At 44.6% G+C, this 17,181-nt stretch overlaps 1 protein-coding gene across 2 annotated transcripts in view; it reads right to left on the bottom strand.

Annotated features, from left to right (window-relative positions):
• The window catches only part of KCNK10 (potassium two pore domain channel subfamily K member 10), a 126,526-nt gene that overhangs the window by 12,770 nt on the left and 96,575 nt on the right, over nucleotides 1-17,181 (bottom strand). The gene's annotated exons all lie outside the window — the stretch shown is intronic.

Below are 17,181 nucleotides of genomic sequence, written 5' to 3'. Positions count from 1 at the left end.
ACAGCTTTGGAGCACTTTCCACAGTGGCGGTGGTGGACTTGGCACCTTGCTTCCCTGTGTCAAAGGGAATATGCTGAGGAAAAGGACTGGCCCGAGACAGACCAGCATGTTTAGATGAAAAGGAAAATACAGCGACCCCCACCCTCATTTGAGACAGACACTAGCCAAGTATCTGTGTGCCTCTTCACCCTTCTTTCCTGCTGAAGTTGCACATTTATAACATAATTTTCTTTTAAACCACACGTGTTTGAGCTGTTGCTGTGTTTGTCGGCTGTTTATCCTCAAGAGACAGGACGACAGTCCAAGTCAGAATGACAGGGTCACTATCTAAAATGGGTCATCAGAGCTTCATTTCATGTCAACTTCTGAAGGAGTCAGTTAAGAGGTGAAAAAATTCAGAATGGGAATTAGACTGATGTCAGGGCAAAGGAATCATGCCAATGGAGTCCCAAGGTGGACCAGAAGCATCACTGCTTTCCTCTGGAAAGCACTCAAGGCAAGATTGGCACTGCCTCTGAACTAAATAATCCTTCAGGTCTTCTCAGAACTCCCAGTACCGGCTCTGGAGATTGTCACCGGGGAGGACCCTAGTACCATAACCCCACCAAAAGCATGTCTATCATAACTCTGTCACCACCACCAGAACGAATGGTCCTTTCTCCATCACCCAGATTGATTTTCTGCAAAAGCACACCACATTTGCAGCGCGGGATGTAGGAAATCATTACCATGTGCTCTATTTTCTATTCATTGCCTGCTGGTGAATTAGACAGGGAACCTCAGAGCACAGGGAAACTTTTGCATTCATATACCTCATTTGTTCAGATGCAAAAATAGAAGCCAAGAGGTTGAGGGTCTTGCATAAAATGATGCTGCTAATAAAGGCAGAGGTGAGATTAGAATTCTGACTGATTGACCCTCAGCCCAGTGCTCACTGATGGAGCCAGCTTTTCAAGGTACTCGACGATTCAAGTCAAAGTTGCCAGAGTTCCTCCTAACAAAATAAGCCAGACCAACTGCCATGAACAGTAGGGTGCCCTTCTGGGTTTGCCTTCTGGGAAGGAAGACCAAGAATAAGAAATTGTCACTGAGCTACCTGCCCAGGAATTCCCAAGCTTCAGTCATAATAGCAACACCTCAGGCAGGTTTCCCAGGACAGAAATGGTCAAGAGAAGTTCTTCTAAGATCAACCAACCCCTTGGCTCAACCATGGAAATGCCAGTAAAGAAAATGAGTAGGTCTCAGAGATGAGAGGATGACTACGATTGTTTCCCTTCCTTCTCTCCTCTCTTCCTCCCTGATGTGTGGGAGACACATCGCTACTGCTGCCTCACTAGAAAGCCCCAAGGAGCCAGAGAACTGAGAAGGGGAAAGGCGGCCCTCCACTCCAAGCACGCCTCAGAAACATTCGGCCCCACCCAACTGGGGTCCTGGGTCCCAGGGATGTTCAATACGGCAAAATTCAACGGGCAATTAAATGAGTAAGGATAGTTATGGTAGAGAACATTTATGTACATAAATCTAAGTCAGCACCATCTGTACCCCAGTTCTGGGGTCAATATATTCCTAGACATCCAAGTACTAAAGAACTATAATCCTTCTTTACAAAAAGCTGTCATGAGTTCTGACTCCTAAGAGGGCACTCAGGGTATAAATTGGGAACAGGGAAAAATAATCTGACCCATGTTTCTCAATAGTCCCTTCCTCATCTCCTCAGAAAAGCCATCTGGAAAAAAAAAAGATAATTTATTGATAGATTTGAAACTGCATATGAAAATAGCAATTTTTTTTTCACAAAAGCATCATGACAAGCAAATTGCCTGAGAACCACGTGGAATGTTTTACCTATGTCATGAATTTCCATATTGGATATTATAGGACTTTGTAGAGGCAGCTGGGCCCCTCTGAGAATCCAGGAACTTACTTATTATTAGCCTAGTTTTGTTTGCAGACACACACAAAGTCCAAAGCCCAAAAGGAGATCATTAAGTTAATCTAATTGCTGGCGATGGGAACGTCATTCTTCCCCCTCATCCCACCCCCATCCATAAATCGTCCTCTCAAATGCATAATGAAATTAAAGTGAATTAAATGTTTGTGAGACACTTGTTAAGTCATAAATTAGGATATGAATATAACTGCAATCCAAATGAGGCTGAGATTGGCAAGGAGGGCTGCAAAGACGTTGGAAGCTGGAGGCATTCCCAGGCTCCAGGAGGTGGGCAGAGGAAAGACAGCACAGGACAGAACTGGTTTGGTGTCAGAGAGGGAAGCTGTAACAAAGGCTGGATAACGGTGTCTGAATTGCATTATCGGCTGGAGAGTTTATCAGCGAGGTAGGCATGTCACCCCTGCTCACTGTCCAAGCCATCCAGTGGGTCCCGGAGCTGCTTCCTCCAGACAACTTAGAGTGATGCTTGGAGGCATTAATCATTGGGGTGTTTTAGGGACTTAAGAAATTAAGTGTCTTCCGTGTGTATGTAGATGTATGCAAATATGTGGCATACCCATAATTCACTATTAAAGGAAGAGGTATGGGCATAAAGTTTTAGTAATATCTGTTATTCTGGATACCCGTTTTTGCTGCCCCAGATATTTTTTTTAAACCCAGTTGCCTTCATTGAGCATTTTAATCTGTAGCTTTTGAGATGGAACCACAAACTATCTTTTTGGGCTTCTTTTTCCCATTAGCCCTGCAACCGTTCACTATTCCTATAGGGTAGAGTTTAAGAACTTGGAGTCTAAGGGCCGACTTTCCAAGACGCATCCATCCCCACAGCTGAATAGCTGAGTGGCCTTGGGCAAGTTCCTCAACCTCTCTGGGTATCATTTTCTTCCTCTATAAAATGGAGATAAAAGAATCCACCTCATAGGATTGTTTGGAAGATTTAGTAAGTGTGTAAAAGCTTAGCACAGTGCCTGCTAAGTGCTCAGTGATTGTTAATGATCATTTCCAACGTGAAAGGTCAAATGTTTCCTTAGATGTGGACAGTCGCAGATTTAATGCTGCCCTTAGTTGTTGAGGAATGCTCCCTCCTGTCTGGCTTAAGATAATCTTTGTTGAGCTTCAGGAGGTCACTACTGGTTGTCCCTTCCTGGATATGTTATCTTGTGTAAGTACCTCCTTTTCAATGAGAAAAATGTCCTCATCCTCCCTTGGTTCTTCTGTACTGACTCTGGATTGAACTTTCAAACAGTCTCTGCTCAGAATCTTGGAAGCCTTTGTCTTTCAGTAAACTTCCCCGTGCTTCTTCATTGTCCTTCTGAAACTGCCAGGAATTGTAGATAATGTTTGCAATATGTCAGGTACCAGCTGCACAGGGACCCTGAGAGGCAGGAAGCTTGCTTGCCTCGCCCACCCTCCTAACCTCCCCACCACTTAGAATTGAGCCTTGTTTCCACGGTGGGGTTGCTAGGCAAGATCACATTGCCTATTTACCAGTAAGCAGGGCAGCTAGCAAAAAGCTTTGTGAGAGCCCAGATCTGACTGAGCTAATGTGTCCTTGGGCTAAAAAAATTGCTATCTTGGAAGTAATGATTTGATATAATATTTGAGCAGATGTGATAAGTTAGTTGTGTACATCTGTCTAAATCTTGGTTTCACACTTTGATAGAATAGATGATGTGCTCTTTCCTTCTCCTTACACAAATAGTATTATGCAAAACTATTTCCTGTGTCCAACTGGTAGTAACTGTAGGAATTTTTGAAGCCCTCAAAACTCACCTCCTGTAGAGTTCATTTAGTTGTCAAAAATTCATGCACAATTATTCCAAAGAGCAAAATTAGCTTCATAAACAGTGAGTGGGGAAGCCACAGCTCTAAGGCTCTCCTTTGAGAGAAGGATGTATGTGTTGACAATTCTGGAAGTGTTTACTCATTTCAGACCTCAGAGGGCTAAGCCACACATCCAATTCTCATTAAGCAAAATGCCCTGCCTGTGTTTGTTTACTTCCACAATCTTATTTTAGAGAGCAAGTATCGTTCTATTTATGTGCAGGCTTCTTCTTCATTTGACTTTTACCCCTCTAATGCCCAATCTTCTTTTCACTTTAATGTGATTTCTTAGAATTCTGAGATTCACAATCCAGATGGTTGTGTCTGGCTGAGAAATTGTTTCTCCGTTGTGATTTTTTTTTAGCCAGGACATTGGCAGCTTTATTCAATAATAAAGATACTGCAAAAAAACCTAGGACAGGAGCTAGACGTGCAGAGCTCCAGTTCATGGTTTGGTTGGGTTTTGTTGAAATGTAAACACATCACCATGGTAATACAACTGAACTGAGAGTAATTCTCAAAATGGAAAGAATAGAAACTGCCTTGCAAAACAACTGACTTTATTTTCTGATATTATGTTTTCCACAAAGATTGCTTTTTAAAATGTCCACTTCTAATAGTTTCAACTTCACAATAAATAGCCGTGTAATACCAGCAATTGTATAAACGATGAGAAGAGCTTTTAAACACCATTTGCCTATAATCTCCATGGCAGAGATACTGTAAACACTCATTAGTGAGAATCATGCAGTAACCTCTCCATGGAACCTATGGAAAAGGCCTACTGAAAAGCTGAACACATAAATGGATCATAGCTACTCACCCGTAAATGATAACTAGCATCTGACTCGGAGCCACACTGCAGCATCTAACAGATTATTGACCAGTTCAGTGCTTTACTGGTAGCGCCATGCAAACTTTTTGAAAAAGCTTTTGGTGCATACAAATTAAATTGTTTTTGTCACTAAAATGACAACATAAATGGAACTGAGATAGAGAAAAATTTTAATCCACAAATAATAAAAATTGTCAGCTGTTCCACTCCAGGAACACTTTAATTAAAATATTCGGAAGTTCTCTGTTCCAAAATTCAATGGCTTTTAACATTTGAAGATAATACTCTATTGGAACACAAGATTTTGCACTCAAAATTCAACCAGTTGATGCATTCAGCATGTAATTATTAAGAACCTTTTATATGCCAGGGACACACAGTTAAAAAAAAAAGGAAGAAAAATTTCCTTCCTCATGACACAAAGTCTAGTGGGCAGAGAGGCAGGTGGGAACACCTGTATCTGGCTGAAAACATCTTTGTGGTGCTGTCCATGGTGTCCAGCCCTGGCCCAGCTATTGAAGGCAGTTTAGTACCTAATGATATCCCACTGTTTAAAAATATCACCTGGGAGAGAGGAGAGGAATATTCTTGTAGCTCTGGTATGTGGAATACAAAAGTGTGCCCACTTTTGTATTCTAGTTCTAAGCATTCAGAAACCATATCCCAGAAATCAGAACAATGCATAAATGATCACACCAATGTAGGACACACCCAGATGAAAGCTTGGCTGAAGAATGAATGGTTCTTCTCTTCAGGTAAGGTTCCCAAGGCAGGCCCATGGGAGAGGAGGATGGAAATACCTCCCGATCAGCCACATCAGTGGAACAGTTCCTGGTGATCCCAATAGATGTTCTGCCAGGCTGCTCACCTTTACAAATTCTAAATTTATTTTACCCAGATTTCAAAAGAACAATGAGCCTCCACCCCAAAATGCCTCCCCACCATCATAGACACAAGCATACAATAATAATACTATAGTAAGAATGCTACAGACTGCTAAAACTGTCTCATTCTTGTCCCTCCCATGGTAAACAAGGGTCCAAGGTCACAGTTCTTTGGCTAAGCAGTCCAAGTCAGGGCACAAGGTCCCCCAAAAACGGTAAATGTTCCTTCCCACTCTTGATGCTTCATTCCTTGGGCGGGGCTCTCTCCCCTGATGGAACACATACAGCCTAGTGTGACTCAGGAACTGAGAACTCAGCCTCTTCCTCTCCCTTCCTTTAGGGAACAAGTTACCCTCAAGAAGTGCCCTTTGTGAGCTTCTGTCTAGTTCTGGGGTTTGCATTAGGACACCCATTTTCCCACAGATATAAGCCATATTCTCCAGTGTCAAGGAAATACCGTAGTATTAGTCTTCCATCTGTCATCTCCTTTGTCTCATTTCCCAGTTGCTTCACACCCTGGCGGGAAAGAGGGAGTGCTATTTATTTGGCGCCTTCAAAAACCCCAGTCATCTCCACTCTTCTCCCCTCAGTCCTCTTGCTACCATGGTTTTTTTTACCAATAGCTCAGTAATTATTCCACTATGTGTGGGAGAAAGAGGTCAGCCCATGGGGCGTGGAGCAAGTTCTCCTCAGTGGAAGGTGTGTTCCCGTCTTTGGTTTGTCGCCTTTGCCAGAGAGGAACACATGCAGTAAAAGCAGAAAAGAATGAGATTACAGTGGGCCTCCTGCTGAGAGAGCAGCTCTCCTAAAAAGAGAGAAGGAATTGGGAAATCTTTAAGGAAGGCCAAGCCCTGACTGCAGCCATCTAGAAAAGATAAGAACCTTGCACAGGGACCAAAGAGGGCTGGATGGGGAGAAAGTGGAGCTGGGGAGAAATGGTCCTCATGCAGCCACTTAACATACTGGGTTAAGCAAAAGACTCACTGGCTCCACCATGAATTAGCAAGGAGCCTTTTACTTTTTTTACTGAAGTATTGTTGATGTACAATCTTACATTGGTTTCAGGTTTACAACACAGTGACTCAACAGTTACCCATATTATTAAACCCTCACCCCCACTAGTACAGTTGCTATCTGTCACATAAGAAGATGTTAGAAAACCATTGGCTCTGTTCTCCGTGCTGTACTACCATCCCCGTGGCCAACTTAAATTATGATTGAGATTTCTTTGTGCCCCTTTATCCCACTCATCCTCCTCACCCACCCACCCCCAACACCTCTGCCATGGTGGCCACCAATCACTTCTCAGTGTCTATGAAGGAGCCCTTTACTCTTTCTTTCCTTCCTGGCCATGTCTTTGCCGTGTCACTGATCACTGGAACCAGCAATGAAGAATAACCAGGAAGTATGGGAGAGAAAAAAGCCTTCATGCACCCCCTTGCCATCTCCCAGCATTCTCAGGAATGAGTAGCCCAGAGAGAAGGCGTCTGTGAGCTTCTGGTCCACTGCCTGGAATGACTGTCTCCGTACCCAGGAATCAAGATAAGTGAGAAAGGAGCAAACTTTTTCTGTGGCCTTATATATCTTCCTGTTTGAAGACTTGAAGAAAACCCCCAATATCAGCCAGATGTAGGTCAACACCCAAAAGAGTACCTGGGTATTACTGAGTCAGTATCTGTAACATACCTGGGTCTTATTGAGGAAGGGGTAAGCAACTGCCTCCCAGTACTTACACCCTTTCTTTCCTTTCCTTTCTTTCTTTCTTTTTAGACAAAGGCTTTTTGTTGAAAGCATTGATGCTTGTCCACATACAATTACAAAGAACAATGAAATAAGCCTTAAGCAGTTGTATGGGGAAAAGACGTATGAACTAGAAGAGAAAAAGGCAGAGAGAAGCAAGAAAAATTAAGGAGGTGTATGAGGAGCATGAGCATACTTGGGAGAAAGATTTGAGTAGAGAAAGAAGAGATGGGGTGATGGTTTGAAGGTCCCAGAATTTTCTGAGAGGTATAAGAAGGCTTCCCAATTGCTTGAGAAATAGAAAACAGAGAGAAAAGGAAAAAAAATACGCGAGAACTTTCTAGTTTAACTGGTCACAGAAGTTTAAATAATAAGCTTCATAGAAAGTCACTCAGACCTGAATCCTCAACTGGGAGGCCCAGCACTGAGGGAACCTGACAGAAACATCTAGATCCGAGAAAATGTCTTTAGTGGAGTATTTTCTACGCTGTGAATGAGGTTGACTTCTATAACTTTCCTATTCTTTGATTCATTAAATATTTATTGTGCACCTACTCTCCATCAGTTACTGAGCCAAATTCACTGGTGAGCACAACAGAATGGCCCTCGTCCCGGTACAGAAGCTGGAGGTGGGCTGCTCACCTTCCCAGCCTCCCCACCACGTGACCCAGGCTCCCCCGGTCGCACAACTGTGACTGTGAACCGGACACCGGTGATGTGGTTGCCACAGCCTTCGTCGGGCAGTAGTCATGATGGCCTGCTGTGTGTTTTCCTCCCCCTCTTTTCTCTCTCTGGCCTCCCAAAAGCTATTCCTACGTGAGGGGTGGAGATTCCCAGAGGCATGCCTGCAGAGCCACATTTTCCTCTCCCAGAGACTTAATAAGACAGAGACATGGCAGAATGGCCAGTCGGCCTGTGGAGGAAGGAAGAAGGCACTGCATCTTCGGTCTCCCCGGGGGGATTAGCCGACTCTCCAGTCTGCAGGGCCACAGGGCAGTGAGGAAGGGATCCCATGCAGAGCCCTCCTCCAGTGTTGAGAGCTCTGCGCTCTGAGCCGCCCCGGCACCTGTGCACAGCCCACCTCCCAGCAATTCTAGACTCTCCTGAGTCCCTTGAACAGAGAGTGGGAGACTTGGACACTGAGTAGGGTGGAGATGTGGTGGGAGAACCTTGCCCCCAGGCAAGATGGAATTGAGCAGCCCCAGATGGGAGCTTCCATGGGGGAGGGAGGCAGCAGGCGCAGTGGACACACCATTGGTGCTCTATAAAGAAGCAGGGCCCACACAGACCCCATTCCGGAGGTGGGGGCCACAACGATGGTAGACCCCATTTCCCGGTCAGTCATGGGGTGGTGCTGGCAGGAGCATCCGGGGCCCATTATTGGGGTTAGCAACCAGCTGCTTTCTGTGTCAGTCAGGAACAGCAGCGGCTTCTTCCAGAACGCATCCTGTGGCATGATTTTGGTCATTGTTCCTGGCTGGGTGCCTTCCGAGCCTGGGCCTCTGTCCATCCCAGGGATTCAGTAGCCACCTAATATCCTTTATAATTGTTCCCCTTTCTGCTTAAATTAGCTATAGTTGGTTTCTCTTGATTTAGCTAAGCTGCCTGCCTGCAACTGCCTCCCCTGGAGGTCAGTATAATCTGGCATCAGCCACATGGAGGTGGATCAGGGACACTGCCCCGTGGGGTCCCCCAGTGACAGGCCGGGAATTCTGGACTCCAAGATTGGCCAGAACTACAACCAGACATGGTGTAACTGCTTGGGTACTCAAACGTTGCTGCATTTCCCAAAAACTCTTGTTAAAAATTACAGCTAGTTTTAGCTGTGCTGTGGAAGGGACTGTATCCATTCCCGGGATGGAGAGTTACAGGGAGACTGGTGGCAGCCTCATCCCCCAGGCCAGCAGCACAGTAGCCACCAGAGGGCTCTGCCCCCTGCAGGAGGGACCAGCAGCCCCGTCAAGTGAAGTTGATGCTTAGAGCCGAGATTGGCAATCCAGATGGTGGGGAGGCCACCGGCTGCAGCAGGACACACATGGGTACTCATGGGTGACAGCTTCCACAAGGACTAGAGGCAGAGCACCTTAGAAAGGGGAGCTGGAATGGGGCCTGGGGGGTGCTGGCAGAGCAGCTGGTCTTGGGGCTATCGGGACAAAGAGAAAATTAAGAAGCACAGTTATCAACATGTTAATGGTGGATGCTGTGGACGAAGGGGTTTTTTTTGTCATTAATCTACAATTACATGAAGAACATTATGTTTACTAGGCTCCCCCCTTCACCAAGTCCCCCCCACAAACTCCATTACAATACTGTCCATCAGCGTAGTAAGATGCTGTAGAATCACTACTTGTCTTCTCTGTGTTGCACAGCCCTCCCCGTGCCCCCCCACATTATACATGCTAATCGTAATACCCCCTTTTTTTTCCCCACCCTTATCCCTCCCTTCCCTCCCATTCTCCCCAGTCCCTTTCCCTTTGGTAACTGTTAGTCCATTCTTAGGTTCTGTGATTCTGCTGTTGTTTTGTTACTTCAGTCTTTCTTTGTTCCTATACTCCACATATGAGTGAAATCATTTGTTGTTTGTCTTTCTCCGCTTGGCTTATTTATACCCGCTAGCTCCATTCATGTTGTTGCAAATGGTAGGATTTGTTTTCTTCTTGTGGCTGAATAATATTCCATTGTGTATATGCACCACATCTTCTTTATCCATTCATCTACTGATGGACACTTAGGTTGCTTCCATTTCTTGGCTATTGTAAATAGTGGCTTTTAGATGTAGAGTTCTGTAGATGTCTATTAGGTCCATCTGTTCTAGTGTGTTGTTCAGTGCCTTTGTGTCCTTACTTACTTTCTGTCCGGTGGATCTATCATTTGGAGTGAGTGGTGTGTTGAAGTCTCCCAGAATGAATGCATTGCATTCTCTTTCCTCCTTCAGTTCTGTTAGTATTTGTTTCACATATGTTGGTGCTCCTGTGTTGGGTGCATATATATTTATAATGGTTATATCCTCTTGTTGGACTGAGCCCTTTATCATTATATAATGTCCTTCTTTATCTTTTGTTACTTCCTTTGTTTTGAGGTCTATTTTGTCTGATATTACTGCAACACCTGCTTTTTTCTCCCTATTGTTTGCATAAAATATCTTTTTCCATCCCTTGGCTTTTAGTCTGTGCATGTCTTTGGGTTTGAGGTGAGTCTCTTGTAAGCAGCATAGAGATGGGTCTTGCTTTTTTATCCATCCTATTACTCCGTGTCTTTTCACTGGTGCATTCAATCCATTTACATTTAGGGTGATTATTGAAAGATAGGTACTTATTGTCATTGTAGGCTTTAGATTCGTGGTTACCAAAGATTCAAGGTTATCTTCTTTAGTATCTTACTGTCTAACTTGACTCACTTATTGAGCTATTTTAAACACTGTCTGGTCACTATTTATTTTTCTCCCCTCTTATTCCTCCTCCTCCATTCTTTATATGTTGGTTGTTTTATTCTGTGCTCTTTTGTGTTTCCTTTAACTGCTTTTAGTGGGTAGTTGATTTTATTTTTTGCCTTTACTTAGTATTTGGTTGGTCTGCTTTCTTTGCTGTGATTTTATTTTCTCTGGTGACATCTATTTAGTCTTAGGAGTGCTCCCATCTAGAGTAGTCCCTCTAAAATACCCTGTAGAGGTGGTTTGTGGGAGGCAAATTCCATCAGCTTTTTGCTTGTCTGGGAATTGTTTAATTCCTCCTTCAAATTTAAGTGATAATCTTGCTGGATACAGTATTCTTGGTTCAAGGCCCTTATATTTCATTGCATTAAATATATCATGCTATTCTCTTCTGGCCTGTAAGGTTTCTGTTGAGAAGTCTGATGATAGCCTGATGGGTTTTCCTTCGTAGGTGACCTTTCTCCTCTCTCTAGCTGCCTTTAAAACTCTGTCCTTGTCCTTGATCTTTGTCATTTTAATTATTATATGTCTTGGTGTTGTCCCCCTTGGGTCCCTTCTGCTGGGGGTTCTGTGCACTTGCGTAGTCTGATCGATTATTTCCTTCCCCAGTTTGGGGAAGTTTTCAGCAATTATTTCTTCAAATACACTTTCTATCCCTTTTTCTCTCTCTTCTTCTTCTGGTACCCCTATAATGCAGATATTGTTCCTTTTGGATTGGTCACACAGTTCTCTTAATATTGTTTCATTCCTGGAGATCCTTTTATCTCTCTCTGCGTCAGCTTCTATGCGTTCCTGTTCTCTGGTTTCTATTCCATCAATGGCCTCTTGCATCTTATCCATTCTGCTTATAAATCCTTCCAGAGATTGTTTCATTTCTGTAATGTCCTTCTGGACATCATCCCTTAGCTCTTGCATATTTCTCTGCAGCTCCATCAGCATAGTTATGAGCTTTATTTTTAATTCTTTTTCAGGAAGACTGGTTAGGTCTCTCTCCTTCTCAGGGTTTGCCTCTGTGATCTTGGTCTGTATCAAATTCTTCTGCCTTTTCATGGCGATAGAGGTATTTGTGGGGAGCTGGTGGTGTGTTGGCTAAGAGAAAGTCCCTTCTTGCCTGTTTGTGGCCTTCCTCTTCTGGGAGAGTAGCGACCCCTAGTGGCTTGTGCTCAGTAGCTGAATGCACATGGAGTTTCTAATTCTTGCCTGGCATTTGTGGAGTTAAGCTCCGCGGTTGCTATGGGCATGGCCTGCCTCAGGCTGCTTCTCCAATATGACAGAGCCACGTCGGAGGGGGAACCGGTGGGAGGCCGTTTATCTCTGTGAGAGGCCTCCAAGCTGTGCTGCTGCCCAGGGGGTTAGGGTGCCCGGAGTACCCTGGGATTCCCAGCTGCTGGGCTAAGTGTCCCAATATGCTTCCGTCCAGCTGTGGCATCCCTGCCCCTTTAAGACTTTCAAAAAGCACTCGCTTTTCTTTGTCCCGGGTGCGACGGCTGCGGGGACCCGCTCACAGGTCTTACTGTCCTGTTTCCCTAGTTTCCAGCACCCCACGCACGCACTGTGTGTCTGCGCTCTGGTGCGGATGGCTGGGGCTGGGTATTCAGCAGTCCTGGGCTCCTTCTCCCTCCCTGCTCTGACTCCTCTCCTCCTGCTGGGAGCTGGGGGGAGGGGCGCTCGGGTCCTGCTGGGCCAGGGCTTGTATCTTACCCCCTTCGCGAGGCACTGGCTTCTCGTGGGTGTGGATGTGGTCTGGATGTTGTCCTGTGTCTTCTGGTCTCTCTTTTAGGAATAGTTGTATTTGTTGTATTTTCAAAAATATACATGGTTTTGGGAGGAGATTTCTGCTGCTCTACTCATGCCACCATCTTGATTCTCCTCTTTGGATGATGGGTTTTCATGTGATTTGATCTTTTTTGAATTCTTCTGTGTTTTCCAAAGTCTCCACAGGTTCTATGTATTCTCTTTGTAATCTTTGTAATGAAAGAAAAGGAAAAGGATGGGAGGCAGGAGAGGAGGAGGGAAGAGGCAGAGAAAGGGACTGAGCCAAGGAGAACACGTTCACAGACCCGGCATGGTTCCCTCGAGAAATGGCACAATGCCCTTTAAAAAGCAATTTGTCTTCTTTTCTTTGGGGAAAGAGGTGATCACCATGCCTTTGAGGGAAAATTAGAAGACAGAAAGGAGTAAATACTCTCCATAGTAAAGTTAAGAGACATGGGTCTCCCCTGAACCCTCAGAATTCCAAGACATCTGCCAAAGGTGGCAGTGGGAGCGAGGGGACATGGCCTTGCTCCAGCTCAGAGTCCTGCCTGCTGCCCACGCCACCTCCTCTTCCTGCAGGATGCAGAGCCCCCTTCCCGAGTGAAACTGGAGGGTTGCCCTGCCCTAGGCAAGCACTTGCACCCCTCTGTGTCTTGTCTACAATCCCAGTTATTTTTGCAGCTTATTCTCTAAAGGGATCGGGTTTTTCATTGGTGCCCAAACACAGCACCATTTCACAGTTCCGTGCCTCCTTAAAAGCTGTTCGTCTGCTAGGATGTTCTTCCCCTTTTTTGCTTGTCAAACTCTTGTTGGTTCCTCAAAACACAATTCCAGCACTGCCTCCCACAGGAAGCCCTCCGGCCTTCTGTTAGAGGTACCTATCCTCCCCCCACCCACTACTGTCTTTGTTTCTTGCACATTCTCCTGTTGATGGACCCACTCATCCTGCAGTGCTGTCTCCCTGTCTTTGTTTCCTAAGTGCCCTGAACAGTGCATTTTTCTGCACTTACTCCCACTTTTTTAGCAACTAGGGAAAATATGAGAGTAATTTTTAAGGTTTTAAGGTAAACTAACCTATCAAGGAAATAAACTTATTCATCCAGCAAGGGAGAAACTGTCAGGATTTTATTATGCAGAATGCTAGTAAGAGTATATATTATAGAGGCACAGGCAATGGCCATCCACACACTGCACACAACACACATTTGTTTAATCAAATTGAATATTAATAGCACAGGAATTGCATCAAGGGGAGAGACTTGACTATGTGCACATGGCCATTTACATAATAATAGAAATTATACATGTGTATTCCTGAGGGTCACACGGGAGCTCTCAGGAAGTTTTCTTATAACCTCATTTAGATGATTACACCCTAGGAGGTGACCTGCAGATCTGTGAGGGTGTCTGTGGTTGTCACAACTTTTGGAGGTGCACTCCTGGCATACAGCAGCAGGGGCAAGAATGCTCGGACATCCCATAATACAAGATTTAGTGTCACACATCAGAGAATTATCCCACATTCAGCATGAGTTTGGAATGTCACACTGAGAAAAATCCATTTTGTAAAAAAAAGAAATTTTTATGATGACTTGGGCCAAGAATTTAACTTCCTTTTACATATAAACACACACACACACAATTTTTTTTTTACAGTTTCAGAACAGGCTGAATTTTACAAGAATGTGACTCAGATGTAAACTGTGAGAAGGCTGAATTTTGATCATTTGGAATGTTGCCAAGAATTGCTCTCCATTTCGGAAAACCACATCCCTGGTGAGAAAGGCCCCCTACGGCCTCTGAGTCACTGACACAGGCACCTGACTTGGCCTGCGTTTGGAGCCACTGTGTTCTATAAATAAACACAAGGGTCTCACTGCTTCAGTGCACTCCCAGGGGTTCGTGACCAAGCACTTCCTACTGAAACAAGTATTATTTTCCTGTAAATTATCTTCCTCTTATTTCTCCTTCATATGGCAGCTAGAAAATAGTACTGAATTTTTCAAACTTAGGTGCGTAGGTAAATTGCACTCTCTACGAAATTCACTTCAATATGGAACAAGGGCATTAATAAATACTGCTATGTAAGAGGGTGTGGGGTCTAACAGGGCTGAGAACCCCTGGATAAAATTACACTGCAAATTGTATTTAAGGTTGACTTGAGAAGTCTGAAAAATTACACTAACAGGCATCACCTGGTGAGACGAAAATCCCTGGGTCCATAAATGCCATGTGCAGTAAGCATCATCAGAAGGCAGCTCCCCCACTGAACCACCCTTCCATCAGAATGATTACACTTGAAAGGTTAAGACCGTTTTTTCTCCCCCATTGACATTCATTTGTGTGCAACACTGCTTTTGGTGTCAAGGTCATTTTTCTCTATTAAAATGTATGATGATGCTCGTTTATTCATTCATCAGGTATGGACTAGGTGCTTTCTGGGTGCCCTGTGCTAGAGACCCGTCCTCACAGCTCTTAGGCTGGTGGGGACCCCAGGTGCAAATACACAATTCCAGTTAAGGGAAATGAGTGTTAGTCTGGGGAGTACAAGGTGCTTTGGGAGGACAGGGTGCTGACCTCATTCAAGAGTCAGGAAAATCTCCCGGAAGAACTGATAGCACGAGGATGACCCTTTGAACCACAGCAAGCATCACATCCCGTCCAGAAAGTCTGGACCTGAGAGTGTGGTACAGTCAGTGCAAAAACACAGGCCCTTTGAATTTCCCCTGTGGAGGCAGACATTTCTCCCCCAAACACAATTCTCAAGGATCTTACTCCAAGAGTGTTAACAGTGGAAAACTCAAAACTTCAATCAATATGAACTTTTCATAAAATCTGGTGGGTGACTTCAGTTTTTGGTTGTTCCCTAATAACCAGAGAGAATTTGAATTCAAGACATTTCTAGAAATATTAAAACTAAAGGCACATGATCATTTTTTTCAAGGAGATAAAAGGTAAGTCAGACACACATAAATACCATATGATTTCACTTATATGTGGAACCTAAAACCTAAAAACACACAACCCAGAAATAGACTCATCAATACAGGGAACAAACTGGTGGTTGTCATAGGAGAGAGAGGTGGGTGGGATGGGTGAAATAGGTGGAGGAGATAAAGAAGCACAATGTTCCAGTCATAAAATAAATAACTCACGGAGATGAAAAGTGCAGCACAGGGAATATAGTCAATAATATTGTCGTATCCTTGTACGGTGACAGATGGTAACTGCACACATCACAGTGAGCATTTCATGATGTATATAAATGTCAAATCCCTATGCTGTACACCTGAAGCTAATACAATATGTCAACTATACTTCAATTAAAAACAGGTTGAATAAAAAAGTAGAGAAGAAATGGAAGGCAATGTGCCCATTTTTCAGACTGGGGGTGATCTCATCAAACCTCAGCCCCCCAGCAGAGGCTCCCGGAAGCAGGTGTCACGTGTTCACACAGCCGTCTGGACAGGTCCTCTTCCCCCTCTTCTCTTGGGAAAAAGCTGACAAGCCTCTAAGGGGAGGCAGGAGCAAAACACACTGAGCAGACACACAGAATCAAAGGGCTAAGGACAGTGGAGACTTCTTTAAAGAGAAGTGGAGGCAAGAAGCAAACAGCAATGTCAGAAAAAGGATGAAAGCCAAGAAAAAAGTGGTAATAACCCTGCAAGAGCACCATATGGCATTTGTATGTCCTGCATTTCATTTTTTAACGTTGGTATTTGCTTTCTTGTCGGCTTTGGTGCCAACTCTGTTAACGGTACTCGGTGAAATTCATCTTTAAAAAGTAGAAGTCACCCAAAAGCTTTCTGTACTCTATCTTTAAAACCATACGTATACCCCCCTCTCCTTTTAACTGCCTGCTCTGTGTCCCTGTTCCTAACCGCCCAAACTGAGCTGCAGAGCAGTGTTGAGTTAGGAGGAAAAGTCCTGAGAATGATGAGATGCCCCACGTGTGTGTGTGTGCGTGTGTGTGTGTGTGTGGCCTACTCAGCAGTCAGAGGGAGCCTGGGGGGGAGGGGACGGAGGCAGACAGGCCGACAGTAATCATAACATGAGCCCTTTCAGCCACTCCCCAGGCTCCCATAGAAGGATTGTTGATGTTTCCAGTAAAATTCACTTCTGCCAAGGAATGGAAAAAACTAACAGAGGGGACACTGCTCCGTCTAAGTGGGCCATAGTGACAAGAACATAGCATCGAAACATGAGGGAGGATATTTAAAGGGAGCAAAACCCATCTTCCAAAGGTCCTTTTGATAGTTAAGGGCCTGGTACCCTGGTTACGTGGGAAGGAATCTGGTTCATTTCTCTCTCGTGTCCAATCAGTAAGTACCTACTGAATGCATCCAGAGTGCTTGGCACTAAGCAGGTACAGCAGAGGGACTTGGAAGAAAAAGCCATAGTAGCCCTTAGCTTTATAGCCCTTATGCTTTACTTAAAGGGAACATTCCATTAGCAACATAAGACAGGTGCATCACTGAAGATGTGTGTGCTGTCAAATATCCAGGCTAGAACTCACAAGTCCCTCCTCTGGGCTCCCAGGGCTACCAGCGTGCTACAGCTAGAGCGTGAGGCCACAGCAGTGAACATTTGCTGAGTGCTGACTGTATGTCAGGCATTGCTCTCATGCATCAACCAAGTGCCATAGAAGTAGCTACTATTTTTATCTCCATTGTTCGAATAAAGAAACTGAAGCACATCCCAAAGTCACATGGCTGGTAAGTGGCAGGTCAGGGCTTATGCACTGAGGCAGTGTGACTTCAGA

The sequence above is a fragment of the Manis javanica genome, chromosome 8 (assembly GCF_040802235.1).
Source record: "Manis javanica isolate MJ-LG chromosome 8, MJ_LKY, whole genome shotgun sequence".
Classification (NCBI taxonomy): Eukaryota; Metazoa; Chordata; class Mammalia; order Pholidota; family Manidae; genus Manis; species Manis javanica.
This window is presented reverse-complemented; position numbering and strand designations above follow the sequence as displayed.